Source organism: Somniosus microcephalus, chromosome 4 (assembly GCF_052327205.1).
Source record: "Somniosus microcephalus isolate GS21.2 chromosome 4, FLI_Smic_1.0, whole genome shotgun sequence".
NCBI classification, from domain to species: domain Eukaryota; kingdom Metazoa; phylum Chordata; class Chondrichthyes; order Squaliformes; family Somniosidae; genus Somniosus; species Somniosus microcephalus.
The window spans coordinates 201,511,456-201,531,530 of NC_140990.1; the positions used below are offsets into that span (position 1 = coordinate 201,511,456).

Here is a 20,075-nt window from a genome sequence, read left to right on the forward strand (position 1 = left end):
TAGGGATTAGGCTAAAAACTACCTGTTAACAGGCAGTTAATTGGCACTAATCCCTTCCTGCCTCAGGTCGGCGGGTCCCAGTGCGGGGCGGGTACCCGCCTCCCTTGAAACTTACGTGGAGGTGGGTTTTGGGCGGGATGGTGTCGGGACCCCCGAATTCGGGATTTTTACCCCCCGCACGCCTGAAAGCCCGTCTCGCGGTACACTGAAAATCTGGGTCTATGTGTGTGTTTGAGATTGTTTTGCCAAATTATTTGAAGGATAAACTAGGGGACATTTTTCAGGAAATGTAATGATTTTATTTCAGAAAGAGAATGCTTGAATGAAAGAGAGCGCGAGTTAGTGAGAGATTCAAATTTTACTAAAACATCCATATATTGTTTTCTGGTCGAAGGAGGCAGAGGCAGACATATAGGTGGGAATTTTAACCTAAAAAAAATGTGGTTTGGAGCGTGGGGGGTAGTTAAATTGTTAAAAATTGCATTCCCGACTTGAACCCGCCCACTTCCGGTTTTAGCGGAGGCGGGATGGGGGTGGGTAACTAACCCGCTCCCAGGAGGTGGGATGTCCATTTTGTTTTGGCTGGGTTTTACAAACTCGGCAGCTGCAGCAAGGCAAAGACTGCGGCATCCAGGAGGTAAGATCCTTTATACCTACCTCCTGGATCCAGGGTCCCTATTTGACTCACCCCCATGATCACAGACCTCCCTCATGAGGTCTACGATCACCACCCACCACCCCCCCCCCCACCCCCAAACCGATGATGCGGAGGCCGGCAAGATCCTCCGGTGGCCGGCCACGATTTTCCTTTCACCACCCTGATCATCCGGCCCCGTTCCCCTCTTCTCCACCCTTTTAACGGCCCGATCCCCGATCTCTGGATGACCCCCACCCCTCACCACCATTTTAATGGCACGGCCTGACCCCCAATCCCTCCCGCTCTCTCTCCTTTGTGCGGCCTAGCGCCGCGGGCGGGAAACCGAGGCCTCGCATGCAAATCAGGCCCTGTTGTTAAAGTCGGCAGGGCCTGTGGGGAAACCCGCCCCCCTCCTTAAAATCCAGCCCATAGAGTGGAATCTTTACATTTATTTATTTATTCAGCTATTTAACAAAGGAAAACAGAATTTAGTTATATTTCAGAAACCAATTTAAAAGCACGATTCCATGACTGCAGATCTCTTATAAACCATTGATGCCAGACCTGGACCCTTTCCCCAATGCTGACAGACCTTGGAAATTCATCAATGAGCTAAATCCTACATTCCACCACCACCAGCCCCCCTGCCAATTTTGCCAAACCCCAAGTTCACCTCTCCATAGTGATGGCAAACCAAAGGAGGCCCCATGCTGCTAAACTTCAGAACCCCTACTGCAATGCTCCTAAATCCCAGTGAGGCCAAACCAACACCCTAAACTGATGGAACAGTGTCTGCTTTTGAAATCGTAAATGGCTTCTCACATGGAGATATTAATGATTTAGGTGGCTGTGGTGCTTCAGCTTCTGATCAAATACAAACTTAATTTACAAATTCTCTCAGTGGAGAAGTGCACCCCAGCTCCCTCCAACTCGCCGTGATCAACAGCACAGGAGATCTGCTAGTTTAGAAAAAAAAAGATGCACAAAAAGGTGTGCCTTTTGCATTAGAGTTTGTTGTACTTCATTTCAGTAAACATTATTCACAAACCTGTGCTAAAGGCATAGATTAGTAGTTATTTGAAGCAATTCTTTCCCCAATGACAAGGTGGCGAAAGTGCAGGGTTAATGGCAGTAAACCTTTTTACACCTACATCTAATGGGTTCAATGGAAGGCCATGTCCATGACTTTACAAACCCTTGTGGAAAGCTATAACATGGTGCCGCTAATGGAAGGCAGTGATCAGCAAAATGACATTCATTCGTAAGTTAATGCTGCATTTTTAGAACATTTGAAATACACGAGTGGATTGGGTCACCTTTACATGAAAGTGAAACTTTAAGCACAATTGTTGGTCTGACTAGAACTTTAACATACTGAATTCACCAATAGTGAACTGTTATAGGTGCAAGCAGATAATTGTTCTAAACAACTTAATTTTAACCAGCTTTTACATGTTGTATTTTGCGATTACATTACTAGAAAGGCTTCTTACTTTGTAATGCTTTAAACAAGGACAGTCACACAAGTTAGCATCTGGAACAATTGATGTGTAAACCAAATGTCATGTTATCCTTTGTCTTCACTGAAGAATGTGCAATAATTATATTAGTATGCATCACTGCATTTCCTTCTATATTATTTAAAGCTAGGTTAATACTTAAGAAAGCTGGTTAATTTTTTTTTAACTCAATTTGGGACAAGAAAAATATACGCAACAAATAGCTGTAGAAATACTAATATTAATGAACTGTGCACTCTGGAAAACCCATGAGAATTTCTTTGGCAACTATGGTTTGCATGCACAATTATTCTAGGATCTAAGGCAAGCTACTACAAAGTCATCTTTGGCTCGCTTTCCATACAAATTACTGTAAATGTAACAATTAAACTCCTCTGAAGTAAGGAAAAATTGGTTCTCAATTCATTTGATTCATGAATGTCAATTTTGTCTGGCACTGAACAGCAGCTGTTTGAGATAAACATTTTTGCTTTGTGCAGTGGACTACAACCTGTGGGAAATTTCTAGAATTCTGACCATCTTAGATCCCTTCTATAACAGCGTCATTACATGGACAAAAATTAAGCTTCATATTTAAATGTTACGTGCCTGTGAGCTACCAGGATGCTAAATAAAGATTGATTTTTATGTCAAGTTTGAAAAGCTATACAGAAAGATAACCTTGAAAATCACAATATTGTAAGACCTTATTGTTGGGAAATTTCTGAGGGAAAAGAATTCCTGAATATGCCATTAGCAAAATTTATGACACCAAGCAAAATTGTCATCTAGAAATAATCTAACAGATTTGTCTCCATTTTAATTATAGTTTTCTTCTTAGAATGCAAGTGAATTTTGTACTATGCTACAAAATGTACTATAGCTGTATTTCTGTACCAAAATAAATATATAAACAAGAGCAATTTCAGTTTATTAGAAAACAGTGTCAATTAAGTTGTATGCTTCTTAAATTTATCTCATTCTACACAAAATTGCAAACATTTCTCTTTATGTATTAACAGTATATGTAACAAAACCATCTCTGAAAATGTTATGAACAGTGTAACAAGTATTTGATGCACAAGGCACTTAATTTTCATTTTTCGGCCAGCTATATTTAGAGCTCTATTCTATTATTTGAGAAGGAATTTGATAAACGTTTGCAGAAGAAAAATATAAAGGGGTACAAGGAAAGAGTAAGGAGATGGGATTAGAGTAGATAGTTCTCATCTGCAGCTGGTACCATAACAGCCATGATGGGTCACATGGCCTGCTTCTGTGCTGAAATGTCTGATTTATTTTCATTATCTTTACTAATCCATCATTTAACTTGTGGTGTATTTTCTCCACCGAGAAAAACATTGTCATCAAGAATATAGCTTTATTTTAAAAAAAAGGTTATTGGCTGAAGAATGATTTTGTTTTTCAGGAAAAGTAGACAGTACAAATTTGAAGTGATTAAAGCTTAAAAAAAAAGGAAATAATGTTCAGATTTTTTTAGTATATAGACAATATATGTCAGACTAAGTGACCTTGTGCTACAGAGGTTAAATCAGAAGGATTATTTCCTTGCATGTCATGAGCGGTCTTTTAAAAAAAAAACAGCAGCATGTTTTTTTTTATATGTATGTTTTCTTAAAATATCTTTGCAGCAATGATGACACAATGTAGCACCAATATGAGCATGGAGTTCTCGTACAAAGCAGAAAAACATCTTTTACTTACGTCGCACAATACAGCTAAAATGCAGTGAATGAAGAGAAGTCAACAGCTGCACAGGCAGATGCAGCAGCTAATGAAACTCACAAGGATGCCACTGTAATGGCTGATCTCACCAAAGGCAGAGTCTGGGTTGCTTTGTTCACACAATAACCTGAATATTAATGAGTCTGTCCAAGTACGCTTTCTTCCTCTTCGCCCTACTGTAGCTGTGCCAAGAATTTGCAATATATGCAGTATGTTGTTGTCATGGAAACACTGAGGCAGAACTGAATAAAAAAAATACTGCAGCACCAAGTGTGCTCGGACCAATGTTCCCTCTAAATTGTCTTTGTCGTGCGCGGCCTGTTTATTTCAATGCGTGGTCCTTTTAAATTTTCTACGCATGCGTGGTATTTCAGATGGAAAAGCCTGTGAGTGGCCTGCATGGTATGTTCCAGATTATTGCGTTGTCGCGCATGCACGCAGCTTAGAGAGAACATTGGCTAGGATATATCAAATTGTTTACTTAGTCCCAGTTAGCAAATTTGCATCGATTGTTCATAGAATCATGCAGTACAGGAGGCCGCCATTGGGTCCATCGTGTCTGTTCCGGCTCTTTGAAAGAGCTGTTCCCCCGCCCCGTTCCCCCGCCCCCCGCTCTTTCCCCATTGTCCTGCAAATTTTTCCTTTTCAAGTATATATCCAATTCCATACTGAAAGCTACCACTCAAATCTTCTTCCACCACCTTTTCAGACAGTGCATTACAGATCAGAACATTTCCATATCTTGTGTATGGTTTGGCTGTCCTTTCTGCACCGATGAAGATCCAGCTACAGAATGAAGGATGCCCTGGTCAGGTAATTTAAAAAAAGAAAATTTGTCCATCGTGATGATCAGATTAGATCTTTTTTCTCCTCTCAATTTTCTTGATTTGTTCGGCCTACATCCCCTTCAAGGGAGGGTGGAATTATCTGCAGCATGGATTTCTCCAGCATTGCTTCAAATACTGGCAACAACTTGCATTTATACAGCACCTTAATGTATTAAACTGTCCCAAGACAGTTCACAGGAGCGTTATTAGACAAAATTTGGCACCAAGCCACATAAGGTGATGTTAGGACAGGCGACCAAAGGCTTGGTTAAAGAGGTAGGTTTTAAGAGCGTCAAAGGAGGGGGGGGGAAAGAGAGGTAGAGAGGTTTAAGGAGGGAATTCCAGAGCTTAGGGCCTGGACAGCTGAAGGCAAGGCCGCCGATGGTGGAACGATGAAAATCGGGGATGCTCAAGAAGCCAGAATTGGAGGAGTGCAGAGATCTCAAAGGGTTGTAGGGCTGGAGGAGGTTACAGGGATAGGGATGGGCGAAGCAGGAAAGAAACTGATGAGCTCATCTAAGTGACAGATAGTAATTGGTTTTGAGCTCAACATTTCAGGGCTAAAGTTTATTTCCTGAAGGACATTTGTATTGTGGTAAATCCATTAGTATCCTGCACACTTACCAATAAAGCCTAATGGAACAAGCTCCACTTTCAATACTGCAGTAAATCTAGGATTTGCATTCCCAGTTCCAGTGAACATCATGCTGAATGGTCAGAAGTTGCCTAATTAATAAACACTCCAAAGCGAAGAGACTGACAAAACTTGGTAGAAAAAAATGAAAAATTTCAGATTACCTTCGATGGCAATCTCAGCATACAGGGGAACCACCATCGCAAAAGCATTAGCCCCATGCAGAGGAGAAAGTAGGAGACTTCTTCAAGATTAGAGGCCACAGAGGAAGAAGAGGAAACTTGGGTTGAACTACATAATTCCAGTGGTTTAGATTCAAGCAAGACTTTGATGTTAATACGATGTTTTACATTCGTCACCAATTATTACATGGAAAAATATATTTGTCACACATGGAATTATAATTAAAATGTGATGCATTTTCCCCTTACACAATTAATGTATGGTGCTCCTTCACAATCAGACATGTGAAGAATTGTATTTACACCTGAAGTATAGAAGGATTCACAGAGTTCACATGAATTTTTTTTTAAACTAGCATTTATATAGCACCTCGTCACATTTCAAAGCGCTTCACACAATGAATTCGTTTTTGAAATATAGGGCTGGATTTTACAAACCTCGGTGGGTCAGTGACGGGTCCCGACCCCGCTGCTGGCTCCATCCCGGCCTCTGAAATGACTTTCCCCTGATTGGGCTTGCTAAGCCTGCCATGAGCGTTTCCCAGCCAATTAGAGGAAGTGATGTCATTTGATGACACGTTATCAGCCATTTCCTTAAAGGGACTATGGCCAACTTTCTTTTGACATTTGTGCTGTCAGTGTTCTACAGCACTGAAGTGCTGCAAGCACTACACAAAGGTGCAGGGCTGCACCCAGGCTCTCCCATGACTCCCTCCATATGGAGTGAGTCACAGAGCACAGGGAGGTCCTCTTCCCTTCCCATGGGCGGAAGAGACCTCCCTAGGAGATCAACACAGCTTGGTTGCACATTGCACAGGAGGACACAAGCAGGGATATAGTCAGGAGGACCTGGGTGCAGTGCCGCAAACATTTCAATGATCTCAGTAGATCACAAAACATTAGTAAAATTTTATTTGTTCATGGGATGTGGGCGTCGCATTGCCCATCCCTAATTGCCCTCGAGAAGCCACACTAAACCTCATCCTGCTGTGCCTCTCATCACATCCCCATCACTCGGCCTTCCCTACCCTACTGCTGCACATCCTTACTCACACCAACTTACCTTGCACCTCCACCCATCTCTCTCTATCTACATTATCACATCCCTATCTCACTAGTCACCCCTCACACTCACCCTCATCCTAGTGCAATCATACCAACTAACAACATACAAGGCACTTGGGTGTTTTATGCAATGTTCATGTAAAGTTTCTGTTAATGCGGTGTCAAACATTGAAACCTTTATTTTCAACACTTTGCCTTCTTGGACAGATCTGTGTGCACCTTTGGAAGTGGCTTTGTGAGTTGCAGTGAATGGTGAGACATAACGGTACCCCCCGCAAAGGTGATGCGTGTGAAAGGAATGGCTTGGTCATTGTAGGGATGCTTTATGGTGTTGGTGTGGGGTGGTGCTAACCTGGCACATCAAGTGGCAGCCAGAGTGTACAGTGTCAACTGAAGTAAATCTGGCCATGATGAGGCCATCCCTGGCCTCCTGGGCCGCATTGTGCTTGGGTGCTTATGCCCTCTGTCCTGTGCAGCATCAGGTGATTGCGGAGAAGGTTGGTGGTGTTATTGTTGGTGCTGCTGGTGTGCCTGGTGCTGGGGCTGATCATGGTAGGATTCTGAGGACCAAGGTGAGAGAGTTTCAAGGGCACCCATGCTGATGGAATAGATGGCAGTAGAGATGACAGAAGCGATCTGTCAATGGTGGGGAAGATAATGAGGTCAGACTGGATGGAGACTTGTGTAAAGACTTGCAGCATCCTGAATCTGTAGTGGTAATGCAGTCTAGAGAAGCTAGTGGTTAAGGGAACATATCTCAATCAGCTGGGAGCTTTGCCTTGACATTTAAAGCTGTCAACTCATCAGTTGATTCAATGGTCACTGACCTCCCACCTCAAGTTCACAGATGAGGTCTAGGCACAGCAGGAAACCGGTGGGCAACGTGTCAAATCCAAAAGCTGCGAAAAAACCATTGGTAAGTGGCTGTAAACAAGCCACTAATGATTTTAATTGCCTCCCCTGCCGCTGCGTGTCAGGTCTGCTCAGTGCTGACAGACCCGACATTTGGTAAAGGTGCGTGGCGGCGGGTTCACAGCGGGATCCCGACCCGCTGGGGGAAAAAAAACACTTTCCCACCTGACCTGCCACCGATCGCGCCCACTGACACCCTGCAAAATCTAGCCCATAGAGAATGTTGTGTAGATAACTGCCAAAAAAGGCATCTTTCAGCGGTATCTTTCAAGGTATCTTGGGGAGGGCTAACAAGGCAAGGGAATACACAATAAAGGGTAGGATACTGAAGTGTAGAGGTCCTTGGAGTGCATGTCCACAGACCCCTGAAGGTAGCAGGACACGTAGATAAGGTGGTTAAGAAGGCATACTGGATACTTTCCTTTATTAGCCAAGGCATAGAATATAAGAGCAGGGAAGTTATACTTGAACTGTATAAAACACTAGTTAGGCCACAGCTAGAATACAGCATACAGTTCTGGTCACCACATTACAGGAAGGATGTGACTGCAGTGGAGAGGGTACAGAGGAGATTTATGAGGATGTTGCCAGGACTGGAGAATTTTAGCCATGAGGAAAGATTGGATAGGCTGAGATTGTTTTCTTTGAAACAGAGGAGGTGGAGGGGAGATTTGATTGAGGTATGTAAAATTATGAGGGGCCTAGTGGATAGTAAAGACCTATTTCCCTTAGCAGAGAGGTCAATACTCAGGAGGCATAGATTTAAAGTAATTCGTAGAAGCATTAAAGGGGAGTTGAGAAGAATTTTTTTTACCCAGAGGGTGGTGGGGGTCTGGAACTCACTGCCTGAAAGGGTGGTAGAGGCAGAAATCCTCATCACATTTAAAAAGTACTTGGATATGCACTTGAAGTGCTGCAATCTACAAGACTACGGACCAAGAGCTGGAAAGTGGGATTAGGCGGGATAGCTCTTTTCCGGCCGTCACAGACACGATGGGCTGAATGGCCTCCTTCTGTGCCGTACATTTCTATAATTCTATGATTCAGGATCAATACAAATGTGCTGCTAGGGAAATAGATATGGTGATAGCTCGTGAATGACTTTTTGCCAGGAGTAGTGTGGATACACAAAAAAATATGATTGTATAAAATGTGGAAATTGCTCCCCTTTTCTACATGTAGGCTCCACCAAATTAAAAAAAGTAATACCTAGACCTAAGTGAAACCTTCTGTAAGTTTTACAACACAAGAATCTGCAGACAAAGAACTTAACGCTATTATTTCAGGTGGGAATGAGGACAGGAAGCAGACGAGTCAATGACAGCCCAATGACAGAATTGAAAACACTGACTCAATAAAGCAGACGAGACCCAAGAAAAGCAGATGTGACCCAATAAAGCAGATGTGACCCAATAAAGCAGATGAGACCCAATAAAGCAGACGTGACTCAATAAAACAGATCTGCCAAACAGGCAGCGGGAGGAGGAATTAGCATCCTATTCAGGGGCTGTTACCAACAAGTTTCTTGAGGCTGCAGGAGGCAAACAGATCAATGTGACTATAGGAATACACAGATGGTTACTCTAACTAGCTTACTCAATAGACTGGTCCATTAACTTAAATATTCACTAGACATTGCTAACCAACATCAAAAATGAAGATATCGTTTACCATTAACAATGAACAATGAGTTCAGGCAGATTTCTTTTCACAGGCATACAAACCAAGTTAGCAGGAAATCTAATTGAGGCAAATTGGTTCAATAAACATCTTGATATTTTTCTGGAGAAAGGGGAATAGATGGGCCTCACAGTAGCAATCTGTGGCCATTTTTGCACAAATGGGACCTAGACAAAATGTCTTGCATACTTTGGCCAAAAGCTTGCTTGAAAGGGAATACTTTCCGCAGATAGCTCCATGTTGGATTTGCCATCCACAGACAGACAAGAGAGGTGATTCAAATGCAGGATGGGTAGTTGTTTTGCACAGATCCCAAATAATGGCCCATTCGTTAGCAATGTCTGATCCTTCAGGAGACACAAGTACCTTGTGTTGATAAATTTCTTTGACCTCTAATGGTCTTTGAAGAGAGGCTTTTTAAGCATCAACATGAACACCAGAAGTCAGTCAGGAAAGTAGCAAAAAGGCTATGAAGAAGAGTTAATAATATCTGCACTATCAACAAGATAGATAGCAGAGCAAATCTACATTTCTACTTTAAGCAAGAATCCCTCCAAGTGGGGTTATGTACATGTGTTCTTTATTTTTGGAATGGCATGCAAACAGAAGTTGAACCGATTGTACCAAGTGACCTTCATCATACTCAGTGTGCTGTATGTCTTGTCGATCGCAGAATAAGGCAGCTTACGATCCAACCAAGCAACACCTTGCCTTGTGTTTAATCTATTTGAAGGCAGACCAAGTTAAGGAGTCCATGTGCTTAAAACACAAAAATCTAGTCCACAGCAACAGGGCGTTACACTCCCAAGTCCCACTGCTATGCTAGCAGATATAGGCAGCAGGAGCCAACTTCTGTAAAAAGCAGTTAACCGGTTTACTTAAGGGAGGAACCAACACCACTGAGACTGAGTACATAACTATGGCAGATCCAAATTTGTAACAAGGGGCAGAGAAGGTGGGAATGCGGGCTTGAGAGAGAGAGAGAGGGGGGCTTGGTGGCCAAAAGAACTCCTGAAATGTCCTGCTTCTTGTGTTATCAGTCAAGCCTCTTGCAAAGCAGTCAGCCTGGAAGCAGGAAATATTGAAGCAGCCCTATGTTCCTGTGGCTGACATACCACACAATTCTGATGCAGATCTTGTATAACTTCCCAATTTTGATGGGTCATAGTTCTCCAATCTAAAATTGAAAGCATTCGGCACCTTGGAGCAAGTTACAGCAACATCATCATTTATTGTGCAACTCCTGAAGCCTCCATCAAGGGAAAAATATAAACATATTTGCTGGAAGCATTGAGCAGTGACTTGAGAGCTGTGTATTTCTTGGTAGCAGCCTTCAGCAAGCAAACTAGTTGCTGTCCAAGAGCCAGTGGATACACATTCCTGACAGACCCTGGATTATGAGCGATGTTCAAACTAACTATAAACCTAGCATCTCTGTTTATTTTTGGTTCTTATAAGCTGCTAATGCCATTCCGGATGGGGAGAGGTTTAAGGGAAGAGAATGAAAGAAGCAGTTGGAGCCCTCAACATCTTATATTTTTAGTATGAGAACAAAACAACCAAAAAAGAGAATACATGCTGGGAAAGTATAGCAGTGGCCAATCATGTATAACAAGGTTGAAATTCAAATTTATGACCATGCCCCTGCTTGTGATAAAGTACTGTATACGGAAAATATGGTAATTTCAATGGTGAGTGTGGGGGGCTGGTGGGGGTGGCAGGGTAGAGAAATAACACAATCATAAGTAGTTGGATTTAGGTATAATTATCCTATAATGCATTTACAGAGTTACTCAAACAGTGAAGGTAATCTAGCTCAATTATTTTGGCAAAATTAACAAATGGGCTTTATCTACTCCTCATAAAATGCTACTTGAAAGATCACTATGGCAGAATATACATTAATGTGGAAAGAGTGCTTATGTGACAACCAGAAAAACAGAGATTTGAGTCGGAGAGCTCGCTGTGCTTGAACTCATCCATTATAGTCCGAGAACTACATAGTAATGCATCCTAAATTGCAAATCACCAGTGAGGTGACACTGATTGGAACAGGATATTAACAGTCTATGCAGCTCTAATAATCCTTAGTCATTTAAATTGAACATGTAATTCTTTTGGAATAAACTGCAGACTACTTCTTCATAAACCAGTGGCAATGATGTCGCCAGCATGTTTAACACCAGTCTATGGAGGTCATAATCCATGTTCTCAGCTACCAGTTAGCCACAAAAACTGACCAGCTACTAGAAGAACAGCAGCTGTACAAGAACAGTATCAAAGCAAAGTTCCATGCTTCGTTAAATCATCATTTTCCCCCAGCAGCAGAAAAACTGCTCAACTCCAAAAGATCTTTTATTACTAAAACTTGTTACTGACGTGAAGCTGGTCCTCCCCTTGTCCCCCATACACAGTTGGGAATAATGACAACTATAAAGATCCCGTATATATTTTTGTATTATTACTCAGTAAAAATGGAGTAATTCCTAGCTGAAGCCCAATATTGGGGTTGAGCTGATGTTCATAACCAGCTTCTGCTATCCATAATTCCATAACATCTATAAGAGTCTTGGTTTAAGAGTGTTAGAGGTGTTAACATAAGAAATAGGAGCAGGAGTAGGCCAATCGGCCCCTCGAGCCTGCTCCGCCATTCAATAAGTTCATGGCTGATCTGATCCTAACCGCCAATCCACTATCACAGAACCATCTCCTGAATCTAACAGAATTAGACACACGAAATAGGAGCAGGATCAGGCTACACGGCCCCTGGGCCCGCTCCGCTACCCACAGGGCCATGACCGATCCGAACCTAGACTCATGTCCAAATTCCTGCCCGCTCCCCGTAACCCTTAATTCCCTTTACTTCTAGAAAACTGTCTATTTCTGTTTTAAATTTATGTAATGATGTAGCTTCTACAGCTTTTTGGGGCAGCATATTCCATGGACCTACCACCCTCTGAGTGAAGTAGTTCCTCCTCATCTCAGTTTTGAAAGAGCAGCCCCTTATTCTAAGACTATGCCCCCTAGTTCTAGTTTCACCCATCATCGGGAACATCTTCCCCGCATCCACCCGATCCAACCCCTTCACAATCTTATATGTTTCAATAAGATCACCTCTCATTCTTCTGAACTCCAATGAGTAGAGTCCCAATCTACTCAACCTCTCCTCATATGTCCATCCCCTCATCCCCGGGATTAACCGAGTGAACCTTCTTTGTACTGACTCGAGAGCAAGTATGTCCTTTCTTAAGTATGGACACCAAAACTGTACGTAGTATTCCAGGTGCGGTCTCACCAATACCTTGTACAACTGAAGAAATACCTCCCTATTTTTATATTCTATCCCCCTAGCAATGAAAGCCAACATTCCATTGGCCTTCTTAATCACTTGCTGCACCTGCATACTAACCTTTTGAGTTTCGTGCACCAGGACCCCCAGATCCCTTTGTACTTCAGTACTTTCCAGTTTCTTGCCATTAAGATAATAACTTGCTCTACGATTTTTCCTGCCAAAGTGCATAACCTCACACTTTCCAGTATTGTATTCCATCTGCCAAATCTCTGCCCACTTACTTAGCCTGTCTATGACCCCTTGCAGGTTTTTTATGTCCTCCTCACTCACTACTTTCCCTCCCATCTTAGTATCATCGGCAAACTTTGATATGTTACACTCGGTCCCCTCCTCCAAATCGTTAATATAGATTGTAAAGAGTTGGGGACCCAGCACTGACCCCTGCAGAACACCACTAGTTACTGATTGCCAGTCTGAGAATGAACCATTTATCCCAACTCTCTGCCTTCTGTTAGATAGCCAATCCTCTATCCATGCCAGAATATTACCCCCAATCCCGTGATTTTTTATCTTAAGCAATAATCTTGTGTGGCACCTTGTCAAATGCCTTTTGGAAGTCTAAATACACTACGTCCACTGGTTCCTCTTTATCCACCCTATATGTTACTTCCTCAAAGAACTCCAGCAAATTTGTCAAACATGACTTCCCCTTCATAAAACCATGCTGACTTTGTCCTATTAAATTATGATTATCCAAATGTCCTGTTACTGTCTCCTTAATAATGGACTCCAAAATTTTACCTACCACAGATGTTAGGCTAACCGGTCTATAGTTTCCAGCCTTCTGTCTACTGCCCTTTTTAAATAAGGGTGTTACATTAGCAGTTTTCCAGTCTGCCGGGACCTTTGCCGAGTCCAGGGAGTTTTGGAAAATTATTACCAATGCATCCACAATCCCTACCGCCACTTCCCTCAAGACCCTAGGATGTAAGCCATCAGGTCCAGGTGACTTATCCGCCTTGAGTCCCATTATTTTACCGAGTACCACTTCCTTAGTGATTTTGATCGTGTTTAGCTCCTCCCCCCTTTAGCCCCCTGTTTGTCCAGTGTTGGGATATTCTTAGTGTCTTCTACTGTAAAGACTGATATAAAATATTCATTCAGTGTTTTTGCCATCTCCATATTTCCCACCATTAATTTCCCGGTCTCATCCGCTAAGGGACCAACATTTACTTTAGCCACCCTTTTTCTTTTTATCTATATATATAAAAGGATCGTTCTGTCTATCTGTCCGTCTGTCTGTCTGTGTCACGTGTGCGTCTGGGCGGCTATGCACTCGAAAGTTACACGGCGTACCTATGCGTGCGTTGCGTCAAAAGAAAGCTTACCTTTCCAAAACGGTCTTAAGCGTATTTACGTTTCGGCCGGGCTAAAATCGCGCCCGTGGTATCCGAAAAACCTTCAACATTCTGCTCATTAGCATCTCGTTATCCGCTCATTAGCGACAGAGTGACCGCGATGTCGACCAATCGTATGCCGGGTTGCTGCCGCGTGCGGCCGGGCCCTCCTACGGTCGAGTGACGTGACGATTGACCAATCCTACGCTTTGGTCACCTGATGGTCGACCAATCGGTGCGTGTGTGGGCGGGCCTTATCGTTCTGAACTGAGGTGAGTGGCCACCATCTTTATTCTCACCTTCTGTGTGTTTATTTGTTAGGAGCGATTTTTTTTTAATGTGTAAAACGTCAAAACACAATGGGCCAGAAATTCCAGGCCAGAAGCGTGAGTACGGTCGGCTTACTCACGCTTCTGGCCGTTGGAAATGCCGGCGTTCAGCATGAACAGCGCATGCGGGGAACGCCGGCATTTCCAGACCTCGAGCGCGTGCGACTGCACAGGCAGCGCTTGCGCAGTGAACTTCGTGGATTTCATTCCTGAAATCCGTGAGGGTAAGTCCTTAGAAGTTACACGTGAAAAAATCAAGTGTAAAGTTGTTCATTGGCTGCGGAGGAAGATATATTTTATCGTGGAGCTTTTGAAATGCAATATTTTTGTTTGGGAAAGGGAGGGAAGTTATTTTAAGAAATTTTAAGTAAGTTTTAAAGTTTAAATTTTTTTTTTTTTTTTTAAAAAGGGTTTTCAGAATGGTAGGTAGAAGGAGCAATTGTGGCTGTGTGAATGGAATGTGAGAATGAGTTATGTATGTATGTCCACATATATTCCTTTACGTATATGTATGTTTTATATTCCTTTACTAATGTGTTTGAATGTATGTTTTTAATTATGATTTTCCAATAAGTTACTTTCTCTGAAAGTCATAATTAAATAATACATTCATACACATAAGTAAAGGAATATATACATAACACGCAAAGGAATATATACAGACATACATACTCTCAGAAGCTCCACGATAAGAAATATCTTCCTCCGCAGCCTGTGGAGCAACTGTACCCATGCTTTTTTCATGTGTAAGTTGTAATGACTGGACCTCACTGAAAGCATTAATGAAAGCGGCGAATTATACTGCGCACGCGCTGCCTGTGCAGTTGCACGCGTTCTGCCTCTGAACCCCTTCGTTCAGAGGACAGGAAATGCCGGTTTTCCCCACATGCACTGTGAATGCTGAAAACCGGCATTTCATCCGGCCAGATGCGTAAGTACCCCGACCGTACTAGCGCATTTGGAAGGGAATTACTGGGCCAACATTTTACATGTCAATAAAATAAAAAATTTAACAATTGCACGACTTGCCCCCTCGCATCTGCGACTGAGGGCCCAAGGAGGTGCATTGCGCAAGAGGTCATCATCGTACGTATCCTCACACTGTTCCCTTTGGGGAACTGTATGAAGTGGTGGAAGGATTTATGGCCGTGATTAACGCTCATTCCGTGACCGTAACCATCTTTGAACCAGCCATTAGGGTGGTTAGTCCTATGGCGGGAGGGTTTTACGGGCTCCCACAACCCATCTGGGCGGGGGGGGGGCCACCAACACCCACGGACGCAAGTATCCCGCTGGATGTCCACCCACAATTTAAAGTTGGAGCTCCGACTCCACTTGCCGGGACTGTCTGGAGTGGGGTTCAAAACCCTACTCCTTCTGGCCCAGCGGCGGGGATGCTTACTGCTACGCAAAAGGCCCACTCCGCACAAAAGGTGACACCCATACGTTTCCTGCGCCTTTTCCCTCCCCGTGACTGGAGCCCTATGCTGCCATTTCACATTGCTAATCGGATTGGGCCTTTGTCATAGCGGTAGGATCCCCGCCGCTGGGCCAGATCAGGGTAGGGTTTCGAACCCCGCTCCAGACAGTCCCGGCAAGTGGAGTCGGAGCTCCGGCTCTAAATTCTGGGTTGACATCCAGTGGGATATTTGCGTCCGTGGGTGTGGGTGGCCCCCCCTCCTTGTATAGCTTGTGGGAGCCCGTAAAACCCTCCCGCCATAGGACTAACCGCCCTAATGGCTGGTTCAAAGATGGTTACGGTCACGGAATGAGCGTTAATCACGGCCATAAATCCTTCCACCACTTCATACAGTTCCCCAAAGGGAACAGTGTGAAGACACGTATGACGACGACATTGCTAAATAAATAAATGGAATTAAAAAAATTCTTTTAGGGCTTTTAAAAGTCTTTAAATTGCTTTAATTCTCTTTAAAACTACTTCAGATTACTCAAAATAATGTAAACATTTAAAAAAGTTTATAAAAGTTACCAAAATCTTCAAAAAACTTCCAAAAACCTATTTAAACTGCTGCTTTACATGTAAAAATCCTTACCAGCTTGACAGAAACATTGGGGGCGTGTCCAGTGAAACTGAGACCTCAAGGGGCGTGTCTCACTTACACTGCACGCTCCTGGCTTCGCGCTGGCTGCACTCCTGGGCGGCGTGACGTCATACGCTGCCCGGGAATGTGCTTTCTATTTCTGCAAGTTCAGGCGTCCCAGAAGCTGATCGGCACGAGCGCGGGGTAAGTGCAAATACGGGGCTTGCACGCGCTGCAAGCCCCGTTCTGGAATTTCTGGGCCAATGTCTAAAATGTTAAAACACAATGAAGATGGTGTCCCATCTTCTTAACAGCCGTTTAAAAAAAAATAACTTTTGGTGTTTTCAGCACGAATGCGCGTTCCTTCTCCGTGGCAGCTTTTTAAAAACATTAAAAAACTTTCAAGATGGCCTCCCATCTTCGTAACACCCGTTTATTAAAAAAAAATTTAAAAAAAATTCTGTTGCTTTCACAGACTGCGCGTTCCTTCTCCGTGGCAGCTTTAAAAAAAAAAAAAAAAAAATTTTCTCTTAGTTTCACAGACTGCGCGGGTTACCCCGGCAACTGGGCCCGCCGGCCGTCTCTCTCAGCCGCAATCGGTGGACTTCAAGCCGGCTCGGCCGGGGGGGGGCGGGGCTCAGAGAGCGGGGCTCTCGGGAGTGCGGGGCTCGGAGAGCGGGGCTCTCGGGAGTGCGGGGCGGGGCTGGGCGGCTGGGGCTCGGAGAGCGGGGCACTCGGGAGTACCGGGCGGGGCGGCGCGGCAGGGTTACCCCGGCAACCGGGCGTGGCCGTGTCTCAGCCTCAAGACGGCTCACGCCTGTTCTCGGCTTGGGAGTGCGGGGCGGCTAGGGCTTGGAGAGCGGGGCTCTCGGGAGTGCGGGGCGGGGCGGCGCGGCAGGGTTACCCCAGCAACCGGGCATGGCCGTGGCCGTATCTCAGCCTCAAGCCGGCTCACGCCTGTTCTCGGGGCTTGGTTCCATTTGCGGCCGCGGGCCACTCGCCCTCTCTCTCTCCTTCCCTCTGTCTCTCTCCCCCTCTCCCCCCCTTCTCTCCCCCGCTCCCCCCTTCTCTCCCTCCCCCCCTCCTCCCCCTACCTGCCCTCCCTCCCCCCTCCTCCCCCTCCCTTCCCCCCGCCCCTCCTTCCCCCCTCCCTTCCCCCCCGCCCCCTCCTTCCCCCCCGCCCCCTCCTTCCCCCCCTCCCTTCCCTCCCCCTCCCTTCCCCCCCCTTCCCCGCCCTCCCTTCCCCCGCCCTCCATCCCCCCCCACCCTCCCTCCCCGCCCTCCCTCCCCCCCGTCGCGCGCTCTTACCCCCCGTCGCGCGCTCTCTTACCCCAGTCGCTCTCTCTCTTCCCCCCCAGTCGCTCTCTCTCTTCCCCCCCAGTCGCTCTCTCTCTTCCCCCCCAGTCGCTCTCTCTCTTCCCCCCCAGTCGCTCTCTCTCTTCCCCCCCAGTCGCTCTCTCTCTTCCCCCCCAGTCGCTCTCTCTCTTCCCCCCCAGTCGCTCTCTCTCTTCCCCCCCAGTCGCTCTCTCTCTTCCCCCCCAGTCGCTCTCTCTCTTCCCCCCCAGTCGCTCTCTCTCTTCCCCCCCAGTCGCTCTCTCTCTTCCCCCCCAGTCGCTCTCTCTCTTCCCCCCCAGTCGCTCTCTCTCTTCCCCCCCCAGTCGCTCTCTCTCTTCCCCCCCAGTCGCTCTCTCTCTCTTCCCCCCCAGTCGCTCTCTCTCTCTTCCCCCCCAGTCGCTCTCTCTCTTCCCCCCCAGTCGCTCTCTCTCTTCCCCCCCAGTCGCTCTCTCTCTTCCCCCCCAGTCGCTCTCTCTCTTCCCCCCCAGTCGCTCTCTCTCTCTTCCAACAACAACATGCCCTCGAAAAAGCCTCGGCACCGCCGGGCACTTCAGCTAGTCTATATATATATATAAAGCGATGCTTCTCTCCTTCTGTCCTTCTGTCTGTCTATCCTCGCATGTGCGTCTGGGCGGCTATGCGCTCGAAAGTTATAGGGTGTACCTACGCGTGCGTTACGTCGAAAGAAAGCTTACCTTTCCAAAACGGTCTTAAGCGTATTTACGTTTCGGCCGGACAAAAATTGCGCCCGCGGTATCCGAAAAACTTTCAACATTCCGCTCATTAGCATCTCATTATCCGCTCATTAGCGAGAGTGACCTCGAGGTCGACCAATCGTACGCCGGCTTGCTGCCGCGTGCGGCCGGGCCCTCCTACGGTCGAGTGACGGGACGATTGACCAATCCTACGCTTTGGTCACCTGACGGTCGACCAATCGGTGCGTGTGTGGGCGGGCCTTATCGTTCTGAACCGAGGTGAGTCACCGCCATCTTGCTTCCATTCTTTTTCCTGCTTTCTGCGTCTTTCTTTTCAAATATACATTTCCAGCAAAAAAAAAGTTGCTTTTAAAACACAAATTGTTTTTTAAAAAAGTTAATTAATTTGTAAATCTTTTCTCTAACGTCTATAATTCTCCTACCTTTCACCGTTTTTCCAGGCCCGGGGCCTAGGCTTCTCCAACTGCCAGCAGTGCAACTCTAGACCCAGGCTCCCGGCCTAGACAGAGACAAACACTGGCAGAGGGCAGAGGGTGTGCTGCCTCAGCTCCATTCCCAGGGTCAGTAGGTGGGGAGGCTTCATAAGCAACTGGGATAGGTCGCAAGCCCCGAATAATAATCTGAAGATCCTGTGTTTGCAGCTGAGGAAATTTCTTCTGCAGACAGCCCCAGGCTTGCAGCAGCCATCTTTGTCAAGGAGGGCAAAAAGTTTCAGTGCGACGCCATTTTGATTCAGTGTGTAACAGAGTGCATGCGTGGCCATCTTAGTACAGGAACATAGAGTGGGTGGGGCTTCTGTGCTCCAAATCTGTGTCTGTGACAGACAATCGACTGTGTAGCTGTGCAAGGTCTGTCGCTATAGCAACAGCTTTAGCTACAGAGCTTCAGGGCCACACCTGAGTGTTTAGAAGCTGTTGCTAAGCAACAGTGTTTGTTGTTAAATACAGAGATAAGAATCTCCGTATCTCTCAACATTAACTCTGTAGAGTGGGTGCCGGATAGCACAAAGTTTCCTGTACTTTAAGTTTATCTCCCCCCCCTCCCTTTCCACCCCCCACACCCGCCTCACACCCCCTTCCCCCCAACCCCCCTTCCCCCCACACCCCTCCACACCCCCCACCCCCCCTTCCCCCCCACACCCCTCCCCCCCCACACACCCACTTCCCCCCCACACCCCCCCTCCCGTTCATCCCCTTCCCCCCCCTCCTCCCCCCTTCCCCTCCCTCCCCCACCCCTTCCCCCCCCACACCCCCCCCCCACACCCCCCTTCCCCCCCCACTCTCCTCCCCCCACACCCCCCTTCCCCCCCCACTCTCCTCCCCTCCCTCCTCTCCCCCTCTCCCTCTCCTTCCCCCCTCCCCTCCCCCACCCCCCTCCCCCTCTCCTTCCTCCCTCCCCTCCCTCCTCTCCCCCTCTCCTTCCTCCCTCCCCTCCCTCCTCTCCCCCTCTCCTTCCTCCCTCCCCTCCCTCCTCTCCCCCTCTCCTTCCCCCCCTCCCCTTCCCCCCCTCTCCTTTCCCCCCTCTTCCCCCCCTCCCCTTTCCCCCCTCCCCCTCTTCCCCCCCTCCCCTTTCCCCCCTCCCCCTCTTCCCCCCCTCCCCTTTCCCCTTTCCCCCCCCTCTTCTTTCCCCCCCTCCTTCCCCCCAGTCGCTCGCTCTCTCTCTTCCAACAACAACATGCCCTCAAAAGACCCTCGGCACCGCCGGGCACTTCAGCTAGTATAACTATAAAAACTCTTACTATCTGTTTTTATATTTTTTGCTAATTTACTTTCATAATCTATC

At 46.2% G+C, this 20,075-nt stretch overlaps 1 protein-coding gene and 1 long non-coding RNA gene across 2 annotated transcripts in view; one reads left to right on the forward strand and one right to left on the reverse strand.

Annotated features, from left to right (window-relative positions):
• Positions 1-20,075, reverse strand: part of map2 (microtubule-associated protein 2) — a 444,966-nt gene that overhangs the window by 103,931 nt on the left and 320,960 nt on the right. The gene's annotated exons all lie outside the window — the stretch shown is intronic.
• LOC147120138 (uncharacterized) lies at positions 521-4,168 on the forward strand. Its single transcript, XR_015078128.1, has 2 exons — positions 521-637; positions 3,789-4,168. It is a non-coding gene; the product is annotated as an uncharacterized LOC147120138 (long non-coding RNA).